General features: G+C 38.6%; 1 protein-coding gene across 2 annotated transcripts in view; it reads right to left on the reverse strand.

Moving 5' to 3' along the window:
• TMEM200A (transmembrane protein 200A) overlaps window positions 1-24,339 on the reverse strand; it is a 69,781-nt gene that overhangs the window by 14,885 nt on the left and 30,557 nt on the right. The window contains exon 1 of one of the 2 annotated variants that reach the window (XM_032651870.1): window positions 3,569-3,727. The exons of the other annotated variant lie outside the window; for it this stretch is intronic. The gene's annotated coding sequence lies outside the window, so the exon portion shown is untranslated. Of the gene's footprint in view, window positions 1-3,568; window positions 3,728-24,339 lie in introns of those variants that run through there. 2 annotated transcript variants of the gene reach the window in all.

Genomic DNA, 24,339 nt, shown 5'->3' on the forward strand with positions numbered 1-24,339 from the left:
GTTTGAAGAGTGGGAGTGCGGGGGCTACCTAACAGAATGCTCACTTTCTACATATCCAAATTATTCACGTTTTTGCAAGGAGCGTGCACTGCTTTTATTTCATTTCCATTTGGGGACTCTTAATTAAATACAGAGCAAAAAAAAGGATGCTGTAACTTGTCAAATAAGATTAAAAAGGAGACCAACCCAATAGACATTTGGGTAATTCGGTGGACTTGCTAATTTAAAAACAGGTGTAATGTAGCCTTTGAGGCAAAAATGCAGAACTTGAAAAAAATAGGAAATGGTGAAAATCACTAACCAGACTAAACCAGAAATTCAGGAATGAAATATTTACTTATGGTACATCATAATCTTGAAGCACAGGAAACAATTCTTACCTACCCGGGCAACGCTTGCATTTACTGGGTGCAAGGCAACATAAAGCATGAATTAAGAATTGGTATCTGCCTTTAAACAATTTATAATCTAGAACATGCTCAAGGATAATGCTGTATATTGTAAAGCAAATCTTTTATCAGGATTGATCAGCTTTCTCTGTGCCTGGGTCATCCTGACCTATTCACACAACTCCCTTCTGGCTTTCAGAGGGGGTGTGGCTTGATTTCTTTCCCCAGAGTTCGGTCCTTGCTGAGAGCCTTTGGTTACTCTCACCTTCCAACTTTGATTCAATTATGCAAATGGGTTTCTTATGGAGATTATCTGGCAACTTCAAAATTATCATTCTCATAAAGCATGCAGCCACCAAGTCTGGACAGAGATCTTCAGCTTCATTATGAGGGGGAAACTGGGCTGGGGCTCCGGAAAGGGGTCTTCCACTTAGCCTGATTTATATTTATCTCCTCGTACAGATGACGGAGCAAGACTGAATTTTATTTAATTTTCATGCTCTGCAGTGAAATCTCTGTCTGTCTCCTCCATTTACCCTGTTTCATCCTTTGTGTGCAGCACAGCCCAGTGTCTACAGAGACCCATGAGTCATCCCAGTGGGAGGGTCCTTCTGGGCAGGGCCTTATGGCAGGAGCTGGATGGAGGGGCAGGAAGGAGACCACCCTTGCACTCAAGGATTACCTCATACGTGCCTTTTCCCTGCTTAATCTGAACCTAAAGAAGGTATATTTACATTGAACTTTTCTTCAAGGCATTAACAACCCTGGGCTTATTTAAGATGAGTTTATGCCAAGGGTGAGCTTTCCTATAAATTCACATGACTTCAATCTGAGTTTTTTTTTTTCTTCGTTTTTGCGGTACGCGGGCCTCTCACTGTTGTGGCCTCTCCCATTGCGGAGCACAGGCTCCGGATGCGCAGGCTCAGCGGCCATGGCTCACGGGCCCAGCCGCCATGGCTCACGGGCCCAGCCGCTCCACGGCATGTGGGATCTTCCCGGACCGGGACACGAACCCGTGTCCCCTGCATCGGCAGGCGGACTCTCAACCACTGCGCCACCAGGGAAGCCCAAATGGTGACTTTTTAATACTAATGAATCCCAGAAAGAAGGGAAAAAGTTTTATCCTGAATCTTTTCCAAGAGCACTGCCAAGAAGTTCAAATGATTTATCTGGAGACTTTGGGGGAGAGGATGTAAATTGAGAAAAGAATAAAAAGTTAAAAATGAGAAAGGTACTAGTGTTTATTGAGCTCTGATTTTTTTTTTTTTTTTTAGGAACTTAATACATATTATCATATTGAATCTTCAGCAAAAGTCTGTAAGAGAGGAAAAGCTGTACCGTTTCACTGCGGCTCAGCTAGGGTAAGTAATTTGCTCAACACCACACAGCCAGGAAGTAGAAGAGCAAGATTTCAAGCCCAGATCTGTTTAGCTTAAAATCATATGATTTCTCCTTCAATTGTATTGCTTGTTAACAGAAATAGGATTAGGGGAAGGAGGCATAATTGGAAATGTTGAGAGTAAACAAGGACACGAGGGGGAGAAAGAAGAGTTTACCATCGTGAATTTAGGATGTAGTGAGGAAAAATACATTATTTATAGAAAACAAAGGTGTCACTAAAGAAAAAATACATTATTTAAAGAAAGAAATCATATGCATCTCTGAATTGCATGGCATAGTGCCACGCCCTCAATAACTTGCGATTCTTGGTGATGACAAAATGAGTTCAGCTTCTAACCTTTACAAGAGCCACTTACATAAAAATTTTCAAGATAGTATGTGGGAAGTAATCAAGTTCCTCAAAAAAAACCAAAAAACAAAACCAAATACCACAAATACCCAAATACCACATCACCCAATACATAGATAAAAGAAAGATCAAATATCCCCAAAAGCAAGTAATGGATGGCAACACTCAATCTATTTAGCTTCTTATATATCTTATTACTTTGAGGCATAAGTTTTGGTATTTTATCTTTTTACTGCTACAGATTTTACCATCTCGCTCCAAAACTAAGGATATGAAAAACTGACTCCTGTTACCCTAAACTTATAGATAATATTTTAAAACCCAATCATCTTAAAGATTTCACTTTTCACCTAAAGTATCAGATGAGAAGTATAAACTAAGGAAATGTTAGCAAAAGGCTTTTGTTAGCACTGTTTATACAAAAGCTTTTTCTTTCTTTCCAGAGGGTAATTTGACATGATTTTTTTTTCCTTTCAATTATATTAACACAATGATTTGATCAACTAATAACTTGCGATTGTTGGTGATGACAAAATGAGTTCAGCTTCTAACCTTTACAAGAAACACATACAAATTTTCAAGATAGTATGTGGGAAGTAATCAAGTTCCTCAAAAAAAAAAACAAAAAACAAAACAAAACCAAATACCACAAATACCCAAATACCACATCACCCAATACATAGATAAAATACACTCAAATAAAGGAATACCATGTAGTCAGTTTTAAAATCTAGAAAATCATTTAATGACAGGAAGAAATGTTCAATAAATATGCTAATTGAATATAAAAAGAACAATGTGGTAGCAATCTCATTTACTCGAAAATTTATATTTTACATACACGCACACACACACCCAAACACACATGGCTGGAGAACAGACACCAAAATGTACACAGCTGTTTACAGTGTACTGATTAAGCTACACAAATTCCCCTGTTGTAACTAGAGATATACATAGAGAAAAGATATACATAAAGAAAATACCCAGATAAGCCATTTGGAAAAGAGCTGATTTTATGGTCTAACTAATGTAATTTCTAGTTTGCTCATCTATTAATAAACATCTCAAACAGAAAATCGCTTAAAATCTGGACTTTCATTTCTTCAGGCTCACGTGTGTCTTTATTGTCAAAAGTCAGATTACTCTGTTGTTACGTCAAGATCAACTTAAGAGCTAATACCATGAAATTAAAACTTGAAGCAGTCAACTAAATGATAAAACTCCTTGTGCAACACTGCAGACACATTAATTTTATCTCCTACCAATATAGCTGAAGTAATTCCTTTTTAATGATTTCAAAAAGGCTGACCAGCTAACTAGCTAGATACCAGGAGTATAATAAAAAAAGAAAAAACCTCATGAGTTTCTTAAATAGTTGGTTAAAGGCTCCAAATGTTTGCTACAAGGAAACCATCCCTTTACTGACCAAATACAGCCTTCATAAGCGCTGGGCAGGCAACTCCCTCAGCTTTCTCTCTCTACAAGGTCTTCTGGGATGAGACAGCTCCCGTGCGTAGGAATTCATAATCCGTAACAATCAAAACAACATTTGGGTAGACACATAAAAGAGAAGACAAGTATTATGATATCGGAAAGATAAATAATTAGGAACATTCCACCAGTTCAAAAGCAACATGAAAAACGAAGCAAAACCAGTACCTAGAAAGAAACTAGCACTGGAAAATTAGTGCTCCTTCTGGAAGGAGCAGCAGAACAGTTCAGATGGAGTAGTGCCGCTCAAAGTAACACAGCATTGGTATAACCCCTGAGCTTGTTAGAAATGCAGATTCATGGGCCCTCTGCCATCTACTGCATCAGTAACCCTGGGGATGGGCTCAGTGATCTGTTTTCACAAGCCCTCTAGGTGATGCTGACGCTACTGAAGTTTGAGAGCCACTGAGATGGAGGAATTTCCTTAACAGACCCAGTCTTTACTCCGATGCAACAGTGGGGAGGGGACGGCTGACTGTATTCTTCTAAAACAGGATGCTTTTTCAGGGATAGAAGGAGGTGGGGAAGGCAATGCTGTTGTTAGAGAAATATGGCTCGAGGCAACAATGTCCAGCAGTGCTGTAGGATCTGGGAGACCCCTCCTTGCTTCCTCAGTGGTCACTGCCAGCCATGAGGATGAACGAAATGAGGAGAAAGGAAAAAAGATAATTAGCATAGGATTGCAGGGGTCCCTGCACTGAGAAAATGTCCCCTTGTTCTCTCTTTATGCCTGAAATTCCTTTAATTGGGGACTGTACCTTTGTTGCCCTGTCATTCTGTCCTTCATTCACGGTTAATGAAGACCAACTAAGTTCCAGATGCTTCTGGGCATTGGGGACCCAAGGCTAAAGGATGACTGTAGAGAAGCTCGCAGGCCAGAATAACACATTTAAGATCAAAGTGCCAACTAACACACGAAGTCATTTGTGGTAAAATGTAATCAATCAACCATCCACCACAATGACCCAATGACCGATTCTTTCCTGTTTAGCGGAAAAGAGTGAAAAAATAAGGCAAGAGAAATGTCTCCTCCCAAGGAAAAAGGAAGACAAAAGAGGACTCTAAAAACCAAGAGGACCTGTTTTTGCCTAAATGGCTTTGACTATAGTATGACTTGCTTACCATCAACCTGGAAGAGTCTATGAACCATAAGCAGGGCTTTGCAGCTGAATACAGTGCAAAGGAATGTGCAGAAACAGGGTTGGACACTCAAAAATAATGAACTTGGCTCTGTAACATGAAATGTATAATTCCAATCCTCTTTGTTATTTAGCAGTTTATAAATAACAAATTTCCCATCTGGACAGAAAAGAATAACTGACTACTGTTACACCTAAGTCAGCTGGGTCCTGATGCTGTGTCTGTGTAGCACACTGAGGCATTTCCCTCATGCAAGGTTAGGAAGTCATGCAGCTCTATTTTTCTTCCAGACACAGGCTCTATTTCAAAAATTCTATTTTCCTTGTTACACTACGTGTAACAAGCTGATATAAGGTTCAAATCATCATTATGAATAAAGTTTGTAACCAATGTAAGTCATAACAATCCCTAACATTTACTTAGTTCTTGTAAGGTACCAGGCATTAAGCTTAGTGTTTTACATTCACTAAATTAACCCTCCTGGCAATCCTACTAGGGCCAGGTGGTGATCATTAGGGCTGTTCATCAATATTTCAGTTCTCTTCCCAGGCTCACAGGCCCACTGTTGGTTTTCATTTTCCCAACCCCATGAAGTTAGGCAAGAGCGGTGGCTTACCTTGGTCTGTCAAATGTGAGTGAAGAGATGTATGTCCTTTCCTGGCAAAAACCTTTAAGAGCCCGTGTGTGATTTGCTGTGATCCCTTCCCCTTGCCATAATGGTCATAATGCCATAATGACAACCTTCCAGATAATGAAAAGACAATCATCCCAGGTTCTCATATAAGGGTGATGTGAAAGAGCTACTGGGCAACCCACAACAGACATGAGTGAGTAAGAAATACATCTTATTTTAAATCATTGAGATTTGGGGACTCTTCGTTACTGCACATAACCTATTCTGACTGATACAGATAGGTACTACTGTTATTCCAGTGTTATACCTAGAGAAGCTGAGAGTCAGATGGACTGAAAAATGCCTTACTAAAACACAGAAGGTTGGTGTCACGAGGAAATGTCTTTTTGTTTAATACCTGATCCTCTGGCTTCAAAACCCAAAGGAATTCATTAGTTGATTCCTCAAAGATTCCCCCTTGTGGCTCCAGTTCATACTTTGCCAAACTGATATATCACATGACTAATAATTGCTCAGTTTGCCCTCATCTAAAGAGATTAAGCACATCACCCACTGTGACTCAGTTCGTATATGGCTAAAGGAAGACAAATCTAGATGTTTCTGACACTAAAGCTTGTGATTTTACCACAACGGTACATTGGTTTTATGGTTAAATGTATCCAGAAAGACTAAAAGTTCTGGCCCTTAATAGCTGTAATCTTGAGGTAATAATTTATGTTATAGCTTCAGGGATTTTATTTGTAAAGTGAGAACACTTACTCTCTTTTCTTCATAGGTTGCTGTCAGATAGGTTGTTTAAAGGGTTTGCAAACTATACATCAATAGAATTAGGAGTCGTAAATAGTAAAACTTCAGCTCTGAGACACTCCATGGTTTATAAGTGGCTCTAAAAAATGGAAGTAATAACTTTGTATTCAGTTCTTTTAGAAGAAAAGCTTTTCATTTCCATTATTAGGTATAAAAACATTTCTAAAATATAATATTTCATTCCAGGTTCCTCAAACAATATTAAACATAATTCAATTTTCTCTTGATGACTCAGAGTTGTTTTGCTTTATTTTAATTATGAGTATCAACTATGACATGGTTTTGTGTGATACTCTGAAAGTCTTGTAAAAAGTCAAGGTTTCCCCTTAAGAGCTTATGATCAAGAATGGGAAATGACTTTTTGAAAGCACAATCATGCCACTTGTTGAAAGCATATGGTTAGTGCTGTCACACAAGTAAGGTCCCACCAGTCTGGAGGAGGGCGAGATGACCCTGCTGTCAGCCGACACTGCCATTGGGAACAGTGGGTTCCTGCAACCGTCTTTCCCTGTCCAGTTCTTGTTTGGCGCTTTGGCCTTAGAAATGAGAAAGCCAAGCAAATAGATTTATTGATACTATCTACAAATTAAAAGCAAGCAAAGTTGGAGTGAAGGCTTTGAGGATACATACGCTTTGGGCTTTATGACATCTACTTGACTTGTTTTTTGACTTTTGGGGTGTGTGTCTACTTCCTGTTTTGCTGCTCTTAATCTGTCTGCAAATTTCCAGTGAGTGTAAAGTTAGTATACTGGAACCTCTTTTATGTGTTTAGATACATGCAGCATGACTACAAGAAAATAAATCTCTTCTAGATTTTACATTCCACATACATTCTCATAAAGAGGCCACTTGTTCAGGGCTTACCAATATATTGAAATTTCTTCACCTGGAAGATTCTTTCCATATGTACCCATACATTGCCAAGTCAATTTGAACCTGAGTAAACGTGACTGTTGATGATACTTTCAAACAAATTTTTAACAAGCACTACCCACTTGTGTTCAAATTTTAATTATTTGGGTTTTTTTTAACTCTGTCATTATGTCAAAAGTAAGTATAATGTCAAAAAGGATAAAATGATGAACAACTCAAACTTGATCCTCACCTCCTTGGATCTACCTGTTGAGTGGGAAAGACAGACTTTGAATAAATAATTCTGAGTTACATGTGTTAAGAAGGGAAAGTGTAAGATGACATGGAAGTGAATATCAAGGTGACCTATCTCAGTCCGAGAAGTATGAGGAAGTGACTTTACACTGAGATAGTGTAGAGAAGGGAGGGAAGAACAGCACGTTCCAGGACTCTGAAATGGTTGAGTAGCAGGTTCTCAAAGAAATGAACAGAAACAATGTGGCTCAGGCAAGGAGGTGAGTGAAAAGATAGTAAGGGCAAGATCACATGAGGTTTCATAGATCATATTAAGGGCTTTGAACTTTATCTTAGGAGACATGATGAATGGGCTTTATGCGGAGAGAGACTAGGATCAGATCTGCATTATTATAAGACTCTTGTTGCCATATGGAAAGGAGGTACAAATGATCTAGGAAGACTAGTTAAGAAGCCCTGTGGCAATCCAGGTAAGAGATGGTGGTAACTTGAATGAAGGTGGCGCCTATGGGATCAATGAGTGGACAGAACTGAGAAGGCAGTTTAGAAGGCAGAATAAATAGATCCTGGCATTAGAGTAGATGTGGGAGATAAAGGAGAAAAACTTGTCGAGATGATGCCCAGTTGCTGGCTTGAGCAACTGGATGTGGATAATGGCACCTTTTAGAAAAATAAGGAACAAATAGAAAGAAGCTGCTGGAGGGGAAATTTTAGCTTTGAACATGGTATTGGATCTTACATTCCTAGAGACTTACTGTTAACTGACGATACACGTACACACACACACACACACACACACACACACACTCATCAAAAGCTGAAAATTTAATCCATCGATAAAACAAGCATGAGGCTTAATGACTATGAATCATAATGATGCTGTTTTTCTTAGTGACACAGAATCTTTGAATCTTTACACTAGTCAAATACTACATGATGAATGTGATTTTGGAACTAATTTATGTTCTCTTACAGTATTATTTATTTTATAACTTGAAAAAGAATCTCAGTAGCAATTAGTATGGAATATTGTTAAACTTAATTTACTACTAAGAAAACAACAACCCGAAAAAGCCTGATTCCAAAATACATGTCTTAATAAAAATCAATGTAATTATGACATTTAAAATGCAAAAAGAAAAAAAGTAGCAATGTCTATAAAATATTCAGTGTATGAAACAGTTTGAAGTCTTGGAAGAAAAGGGAATTCAATGTACTATTGTTACCAGATTATTTGTAGTTTAATCTTCAAATGACTTGTTTCAATAAAGATAAATTTTCACTAATGATGCTTATAAATACTACAATACTTCCTTACACATATATAGCACAGTAACTCATTTATACATCAGATTGCAGTTTTCTTTTAAATAAGGGCACAACCTCAGACACCCTCTAAAAATTGTCTTGTGGGCAGCAGGAAAGGAGGCATCTAATGACACTTCAGTAGAGAGAAATAGATCTCATGAGCAGGAAAGGGGTGACACATTTATCGTAATTATTTAGTAAACTATAAAAATGGTGTTCAAACGAGTCCCAGTGTCCTTTCAAAAGTTAAGGGTCTATTACATTATGGAGATTTTGGTTCTCTTTTTTCTAACTACTGACATGTAGTTTTCTTTAAATTATAAAGAGCTAGCTTCTTCACCAAGTAATGATGCAATTCATTAATAATGAAGCCTGCTGTTGGTAAGTCAAGCACACAGAATCGAGAAGCACATACTAATGGTTCATCTCTTCAGCTTCCAATTTCATCTTGTCATCTCTACAGGGTGCAGGGGGAATTACTCTCTTCTGCTTATCCTCCTGACTTGGCACCTTATCATGCACTTGGAAGGAGAAAAAAATCCCTCCCTGTCTGGGCTAGACCTCTGTTCTTTACATCCCCCACTGTCTCTAACTCCTTGACTCTCTTCCCCTTGCTCCTACTTCTTCAGAGGCTAAATTTGCAAGCCCTTACATTCCACTGAATTCTATTCTGAATGGGGCAGTAGGGGTGGGCTTTTAGCTCTCATGGATAGATTATCCATAAAAAAAAATAAAACCTTTTATACTGCCCCCAAATATTTTACAAAACAATAAAATATTTCATAATGCCGTAAAATGATTTACCTCCTATGAGTTAATAATGCCAAAAGAGTCTCTGACTCTTCCCTTCCTTTGTATTTAAAATCCAAAGATTGGTTTGGAAGTTCAGTACATTCCTGGCTCCAGAAAAACAGTGTGTATGAACAAGGAAAAATATCCCTCCAGCCACATGTATGCATTTGCTGGCTGACTTGTTTATTATGCATCTACTCCATCAGGCCAGGAGCTCTAAGAGAACATTTTTGTTCATAAATTCCTAGCATAGCCCTTGATGCACAATATACTCTCAGATAACATTTCTTGAATGAAGATAAGTCTAGAGAACTGGACTTGGCCAAGTGATGCTACAACAAGTCACTTCTCTGTGCTCAAGAGGTTGGAATTCAAGAAAAACAATGCGGGGCTTCCCTGGTGGTGCAATGGTTGGGAGTCCGCCTGCTGATGCAGGGGACGCCGGTTCGTGCCCCGGTCCGGGAGGATCCCGCATGCCGCGGAGCAGCTGGGCCCGTGAGCCAAAAAAAAAAAAAAAAAAAAGAAAAACAATGCATGCACACATTCTTGTACACTGGACTGTGCAACGTACACGTAAGGAATTATAGTATTTACAAACACCATTAATAAAAATTCACCATCTTTACTGAAATGAGTCATGTGAAAAGTAAACTAGTAATAATTTGGTAACAATAATACATTGAATTCCCTTTTCTTCCAGGGTTTCAAAGTGTTTCATATACTGAATATTTTATAGACATAGTGCCTTTTTTTCCTTTTTACATTTTAAATGTCATAATTACATTGATTTTTTATTAAGATTTTTATTTTGGAAGCAGTTGGAAGCAGACTCTTTCTTGTTGTTTTCTTAATAGTAAATTAAGTTTAACAATTATTTCATACTAATTGCCACTGAGATTCTCCTTCAAGTACAAAATAAATAATATGTAAGAGCACAGAGATTAGTCCCCAAATGACACTCATCAGTAAGCATTTGGCTCTAGTGTAAAGATTCAAAGGTTCTATTTGGAATAGGGAAGTTAATGATATTTTAGATAGATGATATTCAAAAGTTCTAAGGTAGCAAAATGTTTGATATGTTCCAGGAACAGAAAGAAGGCCAAGCGCTTGGGGGTGAATAGCACAAGGTGAGGCTGCAGAGATGAATAGGGGGCTAGTCATGCAGGTGTACATAAGAATTGTAGAATTTGTTAAGTGTGTTTAAGTAGGTTCGTGACATGATCCAATATGCAGACATCACTTTGGCAGCTGTGAGGATAATGAATCACAAGGTGGCAAGAATGGAGTAAGAGGTAGACCATGCGAGAGATGTTGGTGGGTTGGACTAGGCTTGAGACAGGAAGTGCTGAAAAGAACAGAACAGACCACAGAATACACTGATCCATTCTACATAAAGGATAAAGGAGAAGAGCTGAGAACATCTCCAGATCTCTGGCTGGGGCTTTGTGGGGGGCAAGGGAGGATGGTTGTGCCATTAACTGAGACTGGGAAGAAGTAGAAGATTTGTGCTATGGAGGGAAGTATCAGAATTCAAGAGTTCAGGTGTGGGCATGCTGAGTTTGAGATGCCCGTGACACATCAAAATGGAGATGTCACATAGGCACTGGCTATAGGAGCATGAAGCATAGGGGATGCCTACTTGACATCTGCATTTTATATCTCATAGCCATCTCAATGACAAAGTTTTAGCACAATTGAGACTAAAGGGTAGTCCAAAACAGAGGGAGTTTGAAGGTAGTTCTAGGGCCAAGATCTGGGCTGGAAATATAAACTCAGGGTCCTTAGTATACATCCCATGTGTAGAACGGAGAGTACCTTAGACCTTTTGTCTGATTTAAAAGTACAGATCTGGGCTTCCCTGGTGGCACAGTGGTTGAGAATCTGCCTGCCAATGCAGGGGACACGGGTTCGAGCCCTGGTCTGGGAGGATACCACGTGCTGCGGAGCAACTAGGTCCATGAGCCACAACTGCTGGGCCTGCACATCTGGAGCCTGTGCTCCGCAAAGAGAGAGGTCACGATAATGAGAGGCCTGCCCACCGCAATGAAGAGTGGGCCCCGCTTGCCGCAACTAGAGAAAGCCCTCATACAGAAACGAAGACCCAACACAGCCATTAATTAATTAATTTTAAAAGAAAAAAGTACAGATCTGATGGAATGTAAATGAGGAACTGCTGGTACTTGGATTCCAAAATTTTCATCATGGATTTTGGATACAGAATCCTCTGAAGATAACTTACTCCTAAGTAATTAATGCACATGTATATTTTGGAGAAGACATGCTATAAATATATGTTAGTTTCTCATTGAATGCAGAATCAAACATCAAACCTTTGCCTTACTAAAATATGTATTTTCACATTAAAAATAAATCTTAAAAAAAATCGACATAAGGAGTCTCAAGAAATCATTTCTCTTCAATTATATGTTCCAGAATCTTGGTTAAAAAATAAGACCACAGATCTTCCGACTTTGGTAAATTATTAGGTAACTTCTAACTCCACACTTTAAAATGGCATTGAGCTCTATTCCTCTTCATGAACAATTCATTCCTGAAGCCATGTGGTGGAGCTAAGGAAGGCAGAAATCCACACAGGAGTAGAGGAGCCACGATGACAGAGAGTGGGGTGTCAAAGGCTGGCTAGGATGAGGATGATGTACACTCATAGGCGTGGCAGCTCCAACCAGGGTGTCAAAATCTGATTGGAAGAAAGAAGGCATCGCCACAGCAGGGCATGGGGCTGTGGGGTGGGAGGTGTCTAGCCACAGAGTTTCGAGCCCAAGCAAAGCAAGAAGCATTTCTACCTGGGACTGTGGCCCAGCACAGGGCATCAGAGCCTGAGCAAGGTGAGCTAGGACTCCCTGTGGGAGGGGACAAGGTAGCCTGACGTGGGTGTTGAGACCTGGGCAGCACGAGGAAGAAGTGCTATTGCACAGTAGCCTAGTGCAGGGAATCAGAGCACTGACAATGAAGAGGGAGTCCCCAAGGGGTGGGTTGGGAGCAGCAGTGATGAGAGATTGTGTGCCTACTGAGAGAGTCTGTGGGCAGCAGCAACACCCTGATAGCGATGAGCACACCTATCATCCAGATCTTGGTTTCTAAATACCATTTTCCACTAAAAAGAATCAGGGCTTCTGGGAGAAATGGCTAATTTCAGAGCTAAGGCAGGGAAAGTATAAGATGCTCTTGGAGCAACATGTGCCTCCCCAAAAACAAGGAAATGCTCAAAGATTAATGGGGGTGTGTCAGCATAAAAGTCAGCTTGAATAAGCTTCCACTGGCCAAATAAGGGATAACTGAGCATCAAAATAAATGATAGTAACAGATTATAACCCATTAAACCATGAGACCACAATAATATAAACTCACATATGTGTAAATTGAAAGATACTGGCATAAATTCAAAGTACCCCTCACAAAATGCTTATTAACTAAAAATGGAAAACGATGTGAAACTTTACAGTGGCACATACCCCTTTATCAAGGGATCAAAGTGAACGTCATTATCATGAGATGAACTGAAATCACACACCACATGACACAATACAGCGCCATGAAGGGATCCAGAATAAGCCACTGTGGCATAAAAATTATTTTAAGCTAAAGCCATTTGAGTTCCTGAAATCCCTTATCTGCCTAAAAGCAGAGCTTCTCAAAAGAACTCAAAAAATTCAATTGTCATAAATCCCATCCCTGGGAACAACTCCAATCTTCTCTTTCAGAAAGAGAAGTTGGCACTACCGCCAAACAGATACTGTCACAAAACTATTACATATCCTATCTATTCTCCTAAGGCCCATTTATCTTTCCAAAATGTCATTTGTTTTTCCTTAAGTGCCCTTTCTCTCCACTTCCCTTCTAAGAAGTTATTTGCTCTCCCAGAGATATCTCTCTGGCCCTTCCGATTCTCTATTAAGATGGTATGTAAGCCCCAAATCCTAACTGCCTCTTTGAGTCACATTTCTTTGAGGACTCCTGTGCATACGTGCATTAAATCTGTTTTTCTTTCCTCTCGCTAATCTGTCTTTTGTTAGTTTAATTCAAAGGCCTCCAAACACTGAACTAAAGACAATAAAGGAGAAGTGATTTTCCACCTCAACAACACTTCTGTGATATTCCCACCAAACCTGAATCTAGCAACAAGGAAGCATCAGACAAACCCACAGTGAGAGACATCTTACAGTAACTGGCCTTTCAAGATCATGCAAGTCTAAGAAAGACTACAGAAACATTCCAGATGGAAGGAGACTAAAGACACATGACCACTGAATCCAACACATGATTCTGGACTAGATCCTTTACGTTATAGAGACAACTGGCAAAACTTGAATAGGGTCAGAAAATTAGACGGTAGTAATGTGCCAATGGGAATGTTTTGAATTTGATGGTTATATTATAGGTGAACGTATCATGCCAACAAGTTATTTTCAAGTGGCTTAGGAAAAAATGTTCTTTGTACTATACTTGAAAATTTTCTGTAAGCATGAGATTGAAAAAAAAATAAACACCTCCCAAAATGGCATTGATTTGATTTAGTGCACCATCCAGTCATCCCAACATAGTCAATTACTGGTTTGAAACAAATCTCGAGTGTCAATGTGAGATGCCATATTGAGTTTTCCAAAAATTCCACTTGACAAAGGCAGCCTCCCGATAGTAGCCAAGTCTACAATCCACTGTGTTTTCCCTAGACCTGTGACATCACTAATAACTTATTCTTCTTTTTTAAAACATCTTTATTGGAGTATAATTGGTTACAATGGTGTGTGAGTTTCTGCTTTATAACCAAGTGAATAAGCTATACATATACATATATCCCTATATCTCTTCCCTCTTGCGTCTCCCTCCCTCCCACCCTTCCTATCCCACGTGGTCACAAAGCACCGAGCTGATCTCCCTGGGCTATGCGGCTGCTTCTCACTAGATATCGGTTTTACATTTGGTAGTGTATATATGTCCATGCCACTCTCTCACTTTGTCTCAGCTTACCCTTCACCCTCCCTGTGTCCTCAAGTCCATTCTCTAGTAGGTCTGTGTCTTTATTCCTGTCCTGCCCCTAGGTTCTTCATGACATCTTTTTTTTGTTGTTGTTCCATATAAATGTGTTAGCATACGGTATTTGCTTTTCCCTTTCTGACTTACTTCACTCTGTATGACAGACTCTAGGTCCATCCACCTCACTACAAATAACTCAATTTCGTTTCTTTTCATGGCTGAGTAATATTCCATTGTATATATGTGCCACATCTTCTTTATCCATTCATCTGTCGATGGACACTTAGGTTGCTTCCATGTCCTGGCTACTGTAAATAGAGCTGCAATGAACATTGTGGTACATGACTCCTTTTGCATTATGGTTTTCTCAGGGTATATGCCCAGTAGTGGGATTGCTGGGTCGTATGGTAGTTCTACTTTTAGTTTTTTAAGGAAACTCCATACTGTTCTCCATAGTGGCTGTATCAATTTACATTCCCACCAACAGTGCAAGAGGGTTCCCTTTTCTCCACACCCCTTCCAGCATTTATTGTTTGTAGGTTTTTTGATGATGGCCATTCTGACAGGTGTGAGGTGATACCTCATTGTAGTTTTGACTTGCATTTCTCTAATGATTAATGATGTTGAGCATTCTTTCATGTGTTTGTTGGCAATCTGTATATCTTCTTTGAGAAATGTCTATTCAGGTCTTCTTCCCATTTTTGGATTGGGTTGTTTGTTTCTTTGATATTGAGCTGCAGGACCTCCTTGTAAATTTTGGAGATTAATCCTTTGTCAGTTGCTTCATTTGAAACTATTTTCTCCCATTCTGAGGGTTGTCTTTTCATCTTGTTTATGGTTTCCTTTGCTGTGCAAGGGCTTTTAAGTTTCATTAGGTCCCATTTTTTAATTTTGTTTTTATTTCCATTTCTCTAGGAGGTGGGTCAAAAAGAATCTTGCTGTGATTTATGTCATAGAGTGTTCTGCCTATGTTTTCCTCTAAGATTTTTATAGTGTCTGGCCTTACATTTAGGTCTTAATCCATTTTGACTTTATTTTTGTGTATAGTGTTAGGGAGTGTTCTAATTTCATTCTGTTAGATGTAGCTGTCCAGTTTTCCCAGCACCACTTATTGAAGAGGCTGTCTTTTCTCCATTGTATATTCTTGCCTCCTTTATCAAAAGTAAGGTGACCATATGTGTGTGGGTTTATCTCTCGGTTTTCTATCCTGTTCCATTGATCTATATTTCTGTTTTTGTGCCAGTACCATATTGTCATGATTACTGTAGCTTTGTAGTATAGTCTGAAATCAGGGAGCCTGGTTCCTCCAGCTCCGTTTTTCTTTCTCAAGATTGCTTTGGCTATTTGTGGTCTTTTGTGTTTCCATACAAATTGTGAAATTTTTTGTTCTAGTTCTGTGAAAAATGCCATTGGTAGTTTGATAGGGATTGCATTGAATCTGTAGATTGCTTTGGGTAGTGTAGTCATTTTCACAATGTTGATTCTTCCAATCCAAGAACATGGTATATCTCTCCATTTATTTGTATCACTTTTAATTTCTTTCATCAGTGTCTTATATTTTTATGCATACAGGTCTTTTGTCTCCCTAGGTAGGTTTATTCCTAGGTATTTTATTCTTTTTGCTGCAATGGTAAATGGGAGTGTTTCCTTAATTTCACTTTCAGATTTTTCATCATTAGTGTATAGAAATGCAAGAGATTTCTGTGCATTAATTTTGTATCCTGCTACTTTACCAAATTCATTGATTAGCTCTAGTAGTTTTCTGGTGGCATCTTTAGGATGCTCTATGTATAGTATCATGTCATCTGCAAACAGTGGCAGCTTTACTTCTTCTTTTCCAATTTGGATTCCTTTTATTTCTTTTTCTTCTCTGATTGCTGTGGCTAAAACTTCCAAAACTATGTTGAATAAGAGTGGTGAGAGTGGGCAACCTTGTCTTGTTCCTGATCTTAGTGGAACTGGTTTCAGTTTTTCACCATTGAGGAGGATGTTGGCTGTGGGTTTGTCATACATGGCCTTCATTATGTTGAGGTAAGTTCCCTCTAAGTTTCTGGAGGGTTTTTATCATAAATGGGTGTTGCATTTTGTTGAAAGCTTTTTCTGCATCTATTGAGATGATCATATGGTTTTTATTCTTCAATTTGTTAATATGGTGTATCACATTGATTGATTTGCATATATTGAAGAATCCTTGCATTCCTGGGATAAACCCCCACTTGATCATGGTGTATGATCCTTTTAATGTGCCGTTGGATTCTGTTTGCTAGTCTTTTGTTGAGGAATTTTGCATCTATGTTCATCAGTGATATTGGTCTGTAGTTTTCTTTCTTTGTGACATCTTTGTCTGGTTTTGGTATCAGGGTGATGGTGGCCTCGTAGAATGAATTTGGGAGTGTTCCTCCCTCTGCTATATTTTGGAAGAGTTTGAGAAGGATAGGTGTTGGCTCTTCTCTAAATGTTTGATAGAATTCGCCTGTGAAGCCATCTGGTCCTGGGCTTTTGTTTGTTGGAAGAGTATTAATCAATTTCAATTCTTGTGACTTGTCTGTTTATATTTTCTATTTCTTCCTGGTTCAGTCTCAGAAGGTTGTGCTTTTCTAAGAATGTGTCCATTTCTTCCAGTTTGTCCATTTTATTGGCATATAGTTGCTTGTAGTAATCTCTCATGATCCTTTGTATTTCTGCAGTGTCAGTTGTGACTTCTCCTTTTTCATTTCTAATTCTATTGATTTGAGTCTTCTCCCTTTTTTTCTTGATGAGTCTGGCTAATGGTTTATCAATTTTGTTTATCTTCTCAAAGAAACAGCTTTTAGTTTTATTGATCTTTGCTATTGTTTCCTTTATTTCTTTTTCATTTATTTCTGATCTGATCTTTATGATTAATAACTTATTCTTAATTGAATAATAAGGTCATGCCCCTGAAATTCAATCTTATCAGAATTAAGACATAAGTTCATGAGTATTTCACTTGGGCTTTTGAAGTAATCGCTCTTGTCATGTTCACTGATTATCATTTAGCTTTTTTTAAAGAAGGGATATGCCACAGGAACAGGAGCAACATCTCAATTGTGCATGGGTCTTAATACTGCAAAATTATATCACACAAAATCCTTTCACCAGATAAACTTCTTAGCACTATTAAGTAAGTTCAGAGAAATAGGAGATTTTTCTTCACACGGTTCTTTTCACATTTAAGCAACTACTATGTATTCTCTTTAAATGAAAACTTACTAGATAATGCCCACAACTCCAGTTACATCATTAGGGCTTAATAGATATACATTTTTTAATGGAAAAGTTAATGTTAAAGGTATTTAGCATTTTATCATTCTGCATAGTTTGAATCCATTTGAATTTCTGTCAGCCTTTTAGTTGTCACCTACTGAAGAGATTCTGTGTGTAAAATGAGAGCAAAGTAGTGCAGCTAAAACCATGAGGTTGGTCCTCAATCCCTCCTTAACTCCTGGACCACACAGGGAATCCCCGGTCACAGAGAATTCACGAAAGACCTCCGATCACAGGAACACTTGAAAATCTGCCCAGGAGATTAGATAATGCTCAATTCTACAACTTAATTCAAACAAATTCATTTTAGTTTCAAAAATCTTGATACTCAACCTAGCATTTCATTTTAAATAAATGTAGTACACAATTTTGCTGTTAGCCATATTATATAAACTGCAATATGACAGACCTTCTAAAAACAAAAAATTAACTTCCATAGATTTCTTATGTTTGAAGATCACAACCTACTTCAAGAACAGGATTCACTGTTTTTACTTAAAGTGATATTTTTATTAAAGAGAGAGAGAGGTAGTGCTTTTCATATATAAGGCACCATATTCTAGAGAGAAACGCTGCCTCAAAAATCATACAGTGATTTGCTATAATTAATCCTGTCCCCCCAAATGCTAGGTCACGGGCTTTTAAGATGCTGAATTATCTTCCTCTTTTATCTAACCACCTGCTAGTCATGAGATATCAAAATACTTTATAAGAATGAGAGTCAGGAAAAAAGTCTTCTCTGTCTGAAGCATTTCCTGTTCATCAACTCTTTGAACCTGAGCCAATCCTGCCACGATGGGATGTAGGAAATACATTACTAAGTAGAACTAAGCAAGGCTGCCAGTTCTGCCCTAGTTCCTCAGAAGCCTGTCAGATCCCAGGTAGTTGTAATGACAAACTTGTGCGGAGAAGCTTGGCATGCCCAGGAATCCAAACTGTCCTGAGATCATTTATTTAAGATTACCTCTGACTTCATAAAACAGTGTATTTCATATAAAGGAAAGCATGCTAGTTCAGAGAGTAAAAATATAAAGAACCGCTTAAAGGTGCATGCTAAAATTTAAAAGTAGGCTTTGAGGCATCTTACGTCAGTTCATGTCCTATGGAAAGCCAATGTCAAGACAGAATTAGAACTAAAAGAGATCACTGGGGGAAACTCCTGAAGATAAAGGGCGAGGGATTCAGGAATAGACAGAGGAAGCCTGAGACCATCATAAACCCCTGGCACCCATGAAAAGAAGGAGAAGGATTGAATAGGAGGAGGCTCGGATGTGTACAGCTCTGAGAAAGTCTCTGCCAGGCCAGCCCCAAGCAGACCACCCACTGGAAGAGTCCCCGTTGGGCAGAACTGGCCTGGCCCCAGGCTCCGCTCAGTCATTATGCTGGGAGCAGCCCCCGGAGAGTGTGGCCCTGAGGGGAATGTTTTGGCAGATCAGAAGATGTGGCACCTACAGGCTATTGGCTAACTACTCTTACAGCAGTTCCCTCCTGAAGGTAGGTCAGAACAGAAACCTCATCAACGGCTTCAATGCAGAAACAATAAAACTAGCTAAACAGTATGAATATACTTACTACACAAGTCTTTCATGTCATTCTGCTACTTGAAAGCCTTTCAGGGTTCTCCCATTTCGACCTAATAATGTCCAAACTCCTCAGCAAAGCACATATGTTCTTTCAGGATCTGGATCCTGCTTTTTCTGGTCAACTCCATTTCCACCTCTTCTTCACAAGCATCCTACCTGTGCTCCAGCCAGGCGTATTTACTCATGCCCCACATGCCGCATGCCAGTTTTGCTTCTCTGACTCTTCACACGCTCCCTTCTTTCCTGTTGTGTCTGATTCCCCAACCCCATCTAAGCCGCAACTCCTGACAAATCCATTCTGGGCTCTGGAGGTAGGTGAGAAATAGGAGGTCGGGATCTGAGGATGCAGGGTGGAGACCAGAGCAAGGCTAGAACTAATCAAAATGTCTGGAAAGAGGTCTGTCATAGACTTTCACCAGCCCCAGGTGTAGTTGGAGAAAAATGTCCGCCTGGGCAGAAAACCTGGAACACCCCCCTTCTGTGTCCCTCTGGTAAGTTTCTATTCATCCTTTAAGAGCCCCACTGGGTCCTGAAGCCTCTGCAACCTGATCTAATCAGAGCTCCCGCCTGACTCTCTCCACTGGGTCACTACAGTATTGTGTACACTGGGGCACTTAAACTGTACTAGGAATATGGTCTCTGTTTTTAAAATTTTATTGAAGTATAATTGATTTACAATGTCGTGTTTAATTTCTGCTGTACAGCAAAGTGATTCAGTTATACATATATGCATCCTTTTTTCATATTCTTTTCCATTATGGTTTATCACAGGATAGAGTATAGCTTCCTGTGCTATACAGTTGGACCTTGTTGTTTATGCATCCTAAATATAATAGTTTGAATCTGCTGATCCCAAACTCCTAATCCTTCCCCTGCTCTCCATTCCACGGTTTTCACATCTATCTCCTTACTGCTCTGAACTTCTCAGCCACATCTTATCAAGCATTGTATGCCTGCACTTTGTAGTGGAGCATAGTAAGTACCAACACAAGTTTGATGAACTGAATTTATCACAAGTGTTAGAATACCGACGGTATGTAAGTAATACATCAGCATAGTTGTTATATAAAAATAAAAGGATAGAGGACAGAAAATTCAAAAATCAGGTCTGAGATGTAGTCTTAAATCTGCTTCAAAAGAAAATTGTCTCAAAGTTTGTGAGAGTCAAGCTCCCTTTTCACATGAACCTTTATATACCTTTTCTCTTTATTAAATGCCATTTTTAGGCTGATTTGCAATATACATTATTTGTCTACTTTGGGTTTTTTCTCCTCTAGATTGGTGGCAACTTGAGGGCTGTCTCTCCTATTCATTGCTGGGTTTCTTACAGCCCAAATCAGTGTTTCAAACATCGTAGGCATTTATGATATTGGCCAAATCGAGTAACTTCATGTACATAGGTATCTTCATGTACATAGGTGTACATAGATGTAAAGAGTATCTTCATGTAAAGGTGTAACTGATGTTAAATTATTGAGATAATTATTTGAATAGAGATAATTTAGGCAACAAAGGTTTGGTTTTGAATTACCTAGATCATTATTTTAATAATCTTTGCTAATGCAGACAAAATATATCTCTTAAGCACAGCAATCCTACTATAGTAAGACCCTGGCCCAAATGAGAAGAAGTTGTTAATCCTGATGCCAAACATGTGTCATACTTCACAATCTTGATCCCTGTCACTTTCCAAAGTGATTGAATCCCTGGATAAAAGGAAACATTCGGTAAGATTTTTTCCAATTAATTTTGCTTCGATCATAGTTATTCAGAAGTTACTTAAAATATGTTTAAGCATCTTCAGATGCAAAAAGATTTTTAAGAGATACATACACATGTGACTAAATGATAAAGAAAAGGGAGAAAATAATATAAAATTCAGGATATTGTTTGGGGGAGAGAAGGAAGAGGATCAGAGTACACAAGTGGTTCAGATGTATTGGAAATGGTCTAGTTTTAAGCTAGGTTGTGTGTGTTAAACTGTGCATACATTTTATATTTCTCCTTTATACATGTGGTATGTTGTATATAGTTTTCAAAATCAAATAAAAGGACAGAAATAACTTGGTTATATTATATATTAATGGAAAGGAGCCAAGGTGAAAGTTAGAAATGGAAGTTATGAAAAGACAAGGATAACTGTTGGAAGTGGATCCCAGAAGAGCAACGATTTATGGGTTCCTGAGATGGATGAATGAACCTTGGAAAAGAGGGTCATCTATTCCTTATTAGAAGTCAGGGAATGACAGAAGGATGAAAATATGAGAAGAAGCACACATTAGTTTGAGGCAGATGCAGCTGCTGACTTTGCAAGTCAAAACCAGTCAAACATTGGCAATTTCATATGGATCTGTCCAATACGTGGAGAGGCTGTGGTCCAGTGAGGTGGTATGCATTGCAAGTCTGTCATCTGGACCAGAAAGCAGTGGGTGAGGAAACCTGGGGAGGGCGGTATGAGCTGGCATAGGAAGAGGACAAGAGGCTCCCAAGAGGACCTCTGAGCAGTGCTGAAAGCACACCCGGGGCTGGAGACCACAACTGTGTAAGGGCAGTGATGTGCAAGGTTGTGGCATTGTCTCCAGCAGCCCTGAGCAATCCAGCTGTCAGAGGTGAGTGACTGTTCACAAGGATGTGATGCACATCATTTCTCCATCTTGAAGTGACTCTCCCACCATGACACCAAATCAACTAATGGAAAGTGCATGGTAAGAAGAAATCAAAACAAACTGCTACAGCAGTGGATTTAAGTGAGTAAAGCAATTCTTCAAAGTTTCCGTAATAAGAATGACTTGGGCTTCCCTGGTGGCAGAGAGGTTGAGAATCCCCCTGCCAATGCAGGGGACACGGGTTCGAACCCTGGTCCAGGAAGATCCCTCATGGAAATCTGTGATCTGCTGTCATCAAAAATTAATTATTGTGAATGTTCTGTTACATTTATCAACAGAATTCAAAGTAGTAATTAGTGATCACTAATGCAGTCACATGTCAGATACCTCTCAGCATGGGGGGGACCATTAGTGTGAGGAGTACAAGAAAGAATGTTCCATCCATGTGCTTTTCCCAAATGTTTTTACCTGGTGCAGCTGTACCTAGAGACAGAAGGAGAGAAGCAAGGCTGCCAGTGACAGAAATAATATGAAATTAAGCCACTGCAGATTTGGAGTATGAAGGTTGCACTGACTTGTATTTATTTCTTTATACTTTTCTAAATTATCTGATTTGTTTTTTAAGAGAAAAGTTGAGTATTATTTTCACAAAACCAACAACAACAGTCTCAAAAACCAACTCCCTCATTTCCTCTTGGGAAATTTGATTTTTTTTATAACTTTTATCTCACCAATTTGGAATATTCTTAGTTCAAAAATAAAACTGGTCAAAGCCCAAAATGTCTGAGGATTTTCTCAAAATTCCAATAACAATATAAGCAAACAAAAATACATAAATAATACAATAGCCAAGACATGGAAACAACCTAAATGTCCATTGACAGATGAATGGATAAAGAAGATGTGGTACATATATACAATGGAATATTACTCAGCCATAAAAAAGAATGAAATAATGCCATTTGCAGCAACATGGATGGACCTAGAGATTATGATACTAAGTGAAGTAAGTTAGAAAGAGAAAGACAAATACCATATGATATCACTTATATGTGGAATCTAAAATATGACACAAATGAACTTATCTACAAAACAGAAACAGACTCACAGACCTATAGAACAGATTTGTGGTTGCCAAGGGGGGTGGAGGAAGGAGGGAGTGGGAGTTTGGGATTAGTAGATGCAAACTACTCTATATAGAATGGATAAACAAACAAGGTCTTACTGTATAGCACAAGGAACTATATTCAATATCCTGTGATAAACCATAATGGAAAAGAATATGAAAAAGAATGTATATATATGTATAACTGAATCACTTTGCTGTACACCTGAAACTAACACAACATTGTAAATCAACTATATTTCAATAAAGTAAATTTTAGAAAATACATAGAGAAAAAGTTGGTGCAAAAGATTTTCCTTAAATTTTTTATATCTTTTTATATTATCACCTGCCAGTATCTGCAGAACACCCACTATGTGTAAGAAATTTCTGGCCCCATGTCCATTAATGTCAGAAACACTAATAAATATAAAGTCTGAGAGTGGAGAACGTTTTTTAAAGCTTTCGCTGATATTTTTAAGGCCCCTAAAAATGTAAACCGTATAGATTTTGCACACAAGTTCATAATTAAAGTATGTCTGATACTTTTGTTTGAAAATGATTTCAACACCAAATGTCCCTTATTAGCATTTTCATACTTAGTCCAAGGAGGAAGATGAAGACATTAAAGTGTTAAGTTTTAGCTACTAAGGGCACCATCACAAAATTGATATCCTTGCCCTTTTTAGAACTGCCATCAAAAAAGACCACACCATTATGCTCTCTATATTTTAACTACCATTATATGCAGCATTTGCTTGCAATTCAATCAGGGGATTTCCCTGGCGGTCCAGTGGTTAAGACTCCGTGCTTCCAATGCAGGGGGCGCGAGTTCGGTCCCTGGTCGGAGAACTAAGATTCCACATGCTGTGTGGAGTGGCCAAAGTAAATAAATAAGTAAAATAAAATAAAATCATGGGCTCTAAGGTAAAGGGCACTAAACTACAAGTCAGAAGATCAGTGTTTTTTTAAAAAAATCCAATCAGACTTTGATCCAGCTAGTAACCTTCTTGAATACATAACACAATGCAGTCAAGGAAATGAGTGGCGAGCCTCTTCTAACATCACTACCAGCAAAACCTTCCCCAGCTGACCAGTGAATTTAAAAGCAATTGTTATGAACAGATATATAGTTTATTCACCTTTTATTTAAAAAAAAAAAACACTTCCTGATGCCAGGTTTCATAAGAGCTTTGTAAAAATTACTTAATTAAGCATTTAAGATTCTCAGCCAGAACCTGAAATATTTTCTGAGCTACTTTCACACAAATTAGTTGTTTATGTAATCATTCCCTCTGAAGAAACAATTTGTGAGATCTGTTTTTCCTGAGTATGCTTTCACAA

The sequence above is a fragment of the Phocoena sinus genome, chromosome 12 (assembly GCF_008692025.1).
Source record: "Phocoena sinus isolate mPhoSin1 chromosome 12, mPhoSin1.pri, whole genome shotgun sequence".
Classification (NCBI taxonomy): domain Eukaryota; kingdom Metazoa; phylum Chordata; class Mammalia; order Artiodactyla; family Phocoenidae; genus Phocoena; species Phocoena sinus.